At 38.6% G+C, this 6000-nt stretch overlaps 1 pseudogene; it reads right to left on the bottom strand.

Annotated features, from left to right (window-relative positions):
- Nucleotides 1–2956: 2956 nt before the first annotated feature.
- Nucleotides 2957–5937, bottom strand: LOC117083512 (annotated as a pseudogene).
- Between the last annotated feature and the right edge of the window lie 63 nt (nucleotides 5938–6000).

The raw sequence follows: 6000 nt of genomic DNA, 5'->3' as shown, positions 1-6000 counted from the left end.
ACTCCAGCCCGGGCGACAGAGCGAGACTCCGTCTCAAAAAAAAAAAAAAAAAAAAAAAAAATAATGGATGAGTTCATGTCCTTTGCAGGGACATGAATGAAGCTGGGGACCATCATTCTCAGCAAACTAACACAAGAACAGAAAACCAAAGACCACATGTTCTCACTCATAAGTGGGAGTTGAACAGTGAGAACACGTGGACACAGGGAGGGAAACATCAAACAACAGGGCCTGTTGGTGGGTGGGAGACTAAGGGAGGGATTGCATTAGGAGAAATACCTAATGTAGCTGATGCGTTGATGGGTGCAGCAAACCACCATGGCATGGATATACCTATGTAACAAACCTGCATGTTGTGCACCTGTACACCAGAACTGAAAGTATAATAATAAAAAAATTGTAAATGATTATTAAAGGCTTATGAAGTTTTTTTACCTTATAATCAATCTAGTTAAAAAGATAGCATATCAGTCCATTCTAATTCCTGTTCACTATTTCCTTATATCAATGGACTTGAGAGTTCCATTAAACCTCTTTTTCTTTATAAATTGCCCAGTCTCAGGTATGTCTTTATCAGCAGCATGAAAATGGACTAATACAAAAACCATCAGATCTTGTAATACTCACTCATTATCATGAAAACAGTATGGGGAAAACCTCATGATCCAATAACTTTTCACTGTGTCCCTTCCACAGCAGGTGGGGATTACAGGGATTACAATTTGAAATTATAGTATGACACAGGGGACACAGCAAAATCATATCAAATAGATTTGTTTATAAGGGTTTATTAAAATAGTTTAGTAATACAACAGAAAAAGGTAAAATTTGGTTTTCTCTTTTGAAATTATTTTTTCTTTTCCTTTTCTTTAGAATCTCACTTTGGCTTTCAGGCTGTAGTGCATTAGTGTGTTTACAGGTTACTGCAGCCTTAACCTTCCAGGTTTAGATGATACCTCCATATCAGCCCACTGAGTAGCTGCAACTACAGGTGTGATCCACCAACCCAGTGATTTTTTCTGTTTTTTTGTAGAGATAGGATTTTGCTATGTTGCCCATGCTGGTCTCAAATTATGGGCTCAAGTGATCGGCCTGTTTCAGTCTCCCAAAGTGCTGGGATTATAGGCATGAGCCATTGTGCCTGGCCTGAACAGAATTTGTGTGTAATATTAATTAGAGATGGTCCTGTTATTATGTATCTTTGGTGGAAGTAAGGGGCTGGAGAGAGAAAGATTGTGTTTCAGAAGAAAACTATAGTATTAATTTCATCTCTGATTCCCAGTTGGCCATGAGGCCACCATCATATGGAGCTACCCAAAATGTCCCTTTGTAGCATTGTGAAAGGCACATATCTTGGGTCCCTTCAAGGTAGTAACTACTCAGGGCAAATCTGCTTTCCATTATATTCAAAGTCATCCTTCTGGTCACTGAGTTAGATGCATATCTAATTGCCTCTTTTGGAAAGGCTTATCAGAAACTCAAAAGAATACAACCATTTGTCTCTCACCTACCTGTAACATGGAAGCCCCCTCCCTGCTTGGAGTTGTCCCTGCCTTTCTGGATGGAACCAATGTACTTCTTACATATATTGACTGATGTCTTATTTCTCCCTGAAATGTATAAAACCAGGTTGTGCCCCAACAACCTTGGGCACATGTCATCAGGACCTCCTGAGGCTGTGTCATGGGTGTGCATCCTTAACTTTGGCAAATATACCTCCTTGAACTTGAAAAGTTTTAAAGTGTGTCTTATCTGAGTTCCTTTCTTAGGCAGCCCACCATTAGGCCTCCCAGGTAGTATCAAGGAACTAAAATGTAACTGGATTACTCCATTTGGATAATGAAATGCCAGACCCCTCACCCATCGTGATTGCATAACTGACCACCTGCTTCCTGTTGACCAAATCATCTTCCTTACACCTCCATAATTTCTGTTTTTCTGCATGTATTCATATTTTTTGCCTGCTATATAAACCTTTGACTTTAGTTGGTTGGTACGATGGATTTGAGACTGAGCTCCTGTCTTGTTGGCTGCAGCACCTGATTAAAGCTTCTCCCTATAAATATTTGTTGTTTTAGTAAATGGCTTCCTTCATTGAGCAGCAGGACCTAGAATGAACCCTTGGCATTTTGGTAATATTAATCCTTGATATGGTTTGGCTCTGTCCCTATCCACATGTTGTCTTGAATTATATATAGTTCCCGTAATCCCCACATGTTGTAGGAGTGGCCTAGTGGGAGGTAATTGAATCATGGGGGCAGTTACCTGCATGCTGCTGTTCTCATGATAGTGAGTGTGTTCTCATGAGATCTGATGAATTTATAGGGGACTTTTCCCCACTTGGAACTTCTCCTTACTGCTGCCATGTAAAGAACGATGTGTTTGCTTTCCCTTCCACCATAATTGTAAGTTTCCTGAGGCCTCCCTAGCCATTTTGAAATGTGAGTCAGGAAAGCCTCTTTTCTTTATAAATTACCCAGTCTCAGGTGTGTCTTTATTAGCAACATGAGAATGGACCAATACAATCCTCAGTGGAAAAGCTGTTTTAGATGTGGACAAAGAGGATTTTACAAGAGTGTGCTAATGTTTTTCTTTTTTTTTTTTTTGAGACGGAGTCTCACTCTTGCCCGGGCTGGAGTGCAGTGGCCGGATCTCAGCTCACTGCAAGCTCTGCCTCCCGGGTTTACGCCATTCTCCTGCCTCAGCCTCCGGAGTAGCTGGGACTACAGGCGCCCGCCACCTCGCCCGGCTAGTTTTTTTGTATTTTTTTGTAGAGACGGGGTTTCACCGTGTTAGCCAGGATGGTCTCGATCTCCTGACCTCGTGATCCGCCCGTCTTGGCCTCCCAAAGTGCTGGGATTACAGGCTTGAGCCACCGCGCCCGGCCGCTAATGTTTTTCAAAATGTGCTTGGTGTTGGAGAAGACTATTGATACCTGACCCCTAAAAATCAGTTCCTAGGAGTTGGGCCCAGAAATTTCCATCTGTTTTTAAAAACAGATGTTTCTCTGGAATTTTAAGAACTATAGCTGTTTTCTGAAATATAAGTGGTCTGCTTTGTATTTATCTGCTCCTTTATTATGCTAATTTTGTTTTGTTTTGTTTTGTTTCTGTTTTTTTTTTTTTTTTTGTGATGGAGTCTTGCTGGTGTTGCTCAGGCTGGAGTGCAGTGGCATGATCTCAATTCACTGCAGCCTCTGCCTCCTGGGTTCAAGTGATTCTGCTGCCTCGGCCTCCCGAGTAACTTAAACTACAGGCACATACCACCATGCTTGGCTAATTTTTGTATTTTTAGTAGAGTCAGGGTTTCTCCATGTTGGCCAACGTGGTCTCAAACTCCTGACCTCAGGTGATCCGCCTGCCTTGGCCTCCCAAATAATTTTTAAGTAAGCGGTATTGCATTGGTCCACATAAATGTGAAGAAAGCAAGTAGTGTCTATAGAGCTTGTCCCTCAGCAAAGATACTTGGGAATACGAAGGTAAACTTTTCTTTTTGCATTTGTCTTTGTGTTTTAAACCTGTGAATTATTTTGAATATACACACGGAGAATTACCCCACATATCCATCATTCAACTTCTAAAACTGTTACAACATAGCCAGTCTTATTTCATGTATACTTTCCACCTATTTCATGATCCATTCATGAACTCCCTTACCCTCACAGTTTTTTGAAGCAAATTTCTGAAATATCATTTCCTATAAAAATATTTTTATTGTATATCTTTAAAAGACAGGAATCCTTTTTTAAGGGCATAATTATATAATCATGTAAAAATGAACATTAACAAAAGCATTCAACTTCAACATATTAACAAGAATGTGTATATATATAATATATATTTGTATGTGTATATCATAATATATGTATATTGTATGTGTATCTGTATTTACAAGCACATTAAGGGTTTATATATTTCAAAGTTATACTTTTTATAGTTATTTTTCTGAATCAGGATTAAAATAAATCTCTTATTTATAATTGTTTTAAAATGCCTTTTAAGCCTTTTCTAATTTATCGATTTTCCACTCCACTTTTATCTCATACTTTTATTTGATAAAAAAGTCACTTGTCCAGTAGAGTTTCTTGCCCTCTGAATTGTGTTCATCTATTCCTGTAAAACACTCCCCACCATCATGGCTTTACATGTTTCTCTAAGCCCCTAAATTTATTGCAAATAAGTGGTTAAATCTAGAGGACTGATTGTGCAAGACTGCTTTGGGGGAGTTAGGAAGCAAATTACTTTATAGGTCTTATTGTGCATATCCTTCATAGGCAACATACCTAATTGTCTTCTAGTAGTCATTGATAATCATTGCTTTAGATTTATTTATTTATTAGGGATTGCAAAATGGTGGTATTCTCCTATTGTCTATCCTTAATTAATTAGTTGGAGTACACTTGTTTTCTGTATTGACATTTTTATTTTAGGCTGTAAAACAAAAACAAGCCAGCAAGCAAACAACAACAAGAAAACACCACCACAAACCCTTGAAATAGACTTGTCAGATGTAAATATTCTTTTCTAGGGAAGCAGAAGGTAGGCCATCCTACTTTACTGCTCCTTGCTCTCCACGAGTTTTTGATTCTGCTTGGACAGTTTTTTTTTTTTTTTTTTTTTTTTTTTTTTTTTGGAGACAGGATCTTACTCTGTCAGACAAAGCAGAGTGCAGTGGCATAATCATGGCTTACTGCAGCCTTGACCTCCTAGGCTCAGGTGATTGTCCTCAGCCTCCTAAGTAGCTGAGACTTCAGGTGTCCACCACCACACCTGGCTAATTTTTGTAGTTTTTGGTAAAGATGGGATTTCACCAGGGTAATCTTTGGTCAGGGTGGCCTCTAACTCCTGGCCTCAAGTGATATGCCTGTTTTACCCTCTTAAAGTGCTGGATTACAGGTGTGAGCCACCATACCCAGCCTGGATAATTTTTCTCATCTCCATTTGTTTCCTCTTTATAATGCATTTCTTCACTTTCTTCATCATAATCATCATCATCTTCAACAGCTGCTCCAGTAAAGTATAACACTGATTTTGGGATTGTAAATAATTTTCACAGTTTGTAGCAAATACAGCTTTAGAAGCATCATTCAGAACTGCATTCTCAGAACTTCAGGCAGGGCTGAAAAAAATTAAAGAAAGAGTTATCAGAAACTGTTTTATTCCCATCAGAAACTGTCCCACATTCCTTGTGTTTCTGCTTCTTAAAGGTTTTTATTCCTTTTTTCCCAGTCCATCTGGTACCCTGTAGAACCCATAATTTCTGGCCTATCAAAAGAAAAATGATCAGAGTCATCTGGTTTTGACCTCATACTATATGTCTTTGTCAACACTTCATTTGTGAAATATTCAGGGTTCAAAGTGAAATTCTAAGACAAAACTCATAGGTTGGTTAGCATCTGAGAACTTCACTTTAATATCTTTGAAGTGCTTCAGAATAGGTTCATCATGTTCCTAAACCACATCATTAAGCAAGTCCAAAATTTAGGAATTCCTTTGGGGTCTTTGTTTTCTTCATTCACTTTTTTTTATCTTCAACCTTGGCCTTTCTTTCAGCTTTGAATTTCAGCTGAAATTCTGTTTTATCTGCTTTCAATTCACATTTTTCTTCCATAGGTTCATGAATTGCATTAATAATATCAAATCACATATCAAATAGAGGTTGAGAGGGAGTAGCATACTTCCTTTCAGGATCATAAACTTCCTCATAGAATTTGGCCTCTGTGCACATTTAAGTTGCAGGTTTTTGAGAATATTGACTCATCTTTTAACTACTCTAGGCAAGCTTTCAATGTATCCCGTTGATCTTTCTACCAGACCATAAAGTCTTTCCCTAAAGCCTATAAGAATCTGAGGATTTTCCATCATCTGAACAAATCTGCTTTGATTTTTGTCTCTTCACCAGTTTTTCTTTTCTTTTCTTTTTTCTTGAAAAGGAGTCTCACTCTGTTGCCCAGGTTGGAATGCAATGGCACAATCTCAGCTCACTGCAACCTCTGCCTCC

The sequence above is a fragment of the Trachypithecus francoisi genome, unplaced genomic scaffold (assembly GCF_009764315.1).
Source record: "Trachypithecus francoisi isolate TF-2019V2 unplaced genomic scaffold, Tfra_2.0 Contig00031, whole genome shotgun sequence".
NCBI classification, from domain to species: domain Eukaryota; kingdom Metazoa; phylum Chordata; class Mammalia; order Primates; family Cercopithecidae; genus Trachypithecus; species Trachypithecus francoisi.
The sequence above is the reverse complement of the archived record's forward strand: the minus strand, read 5'-3'. Positions and strand labels throughout refer to the sequence as shown.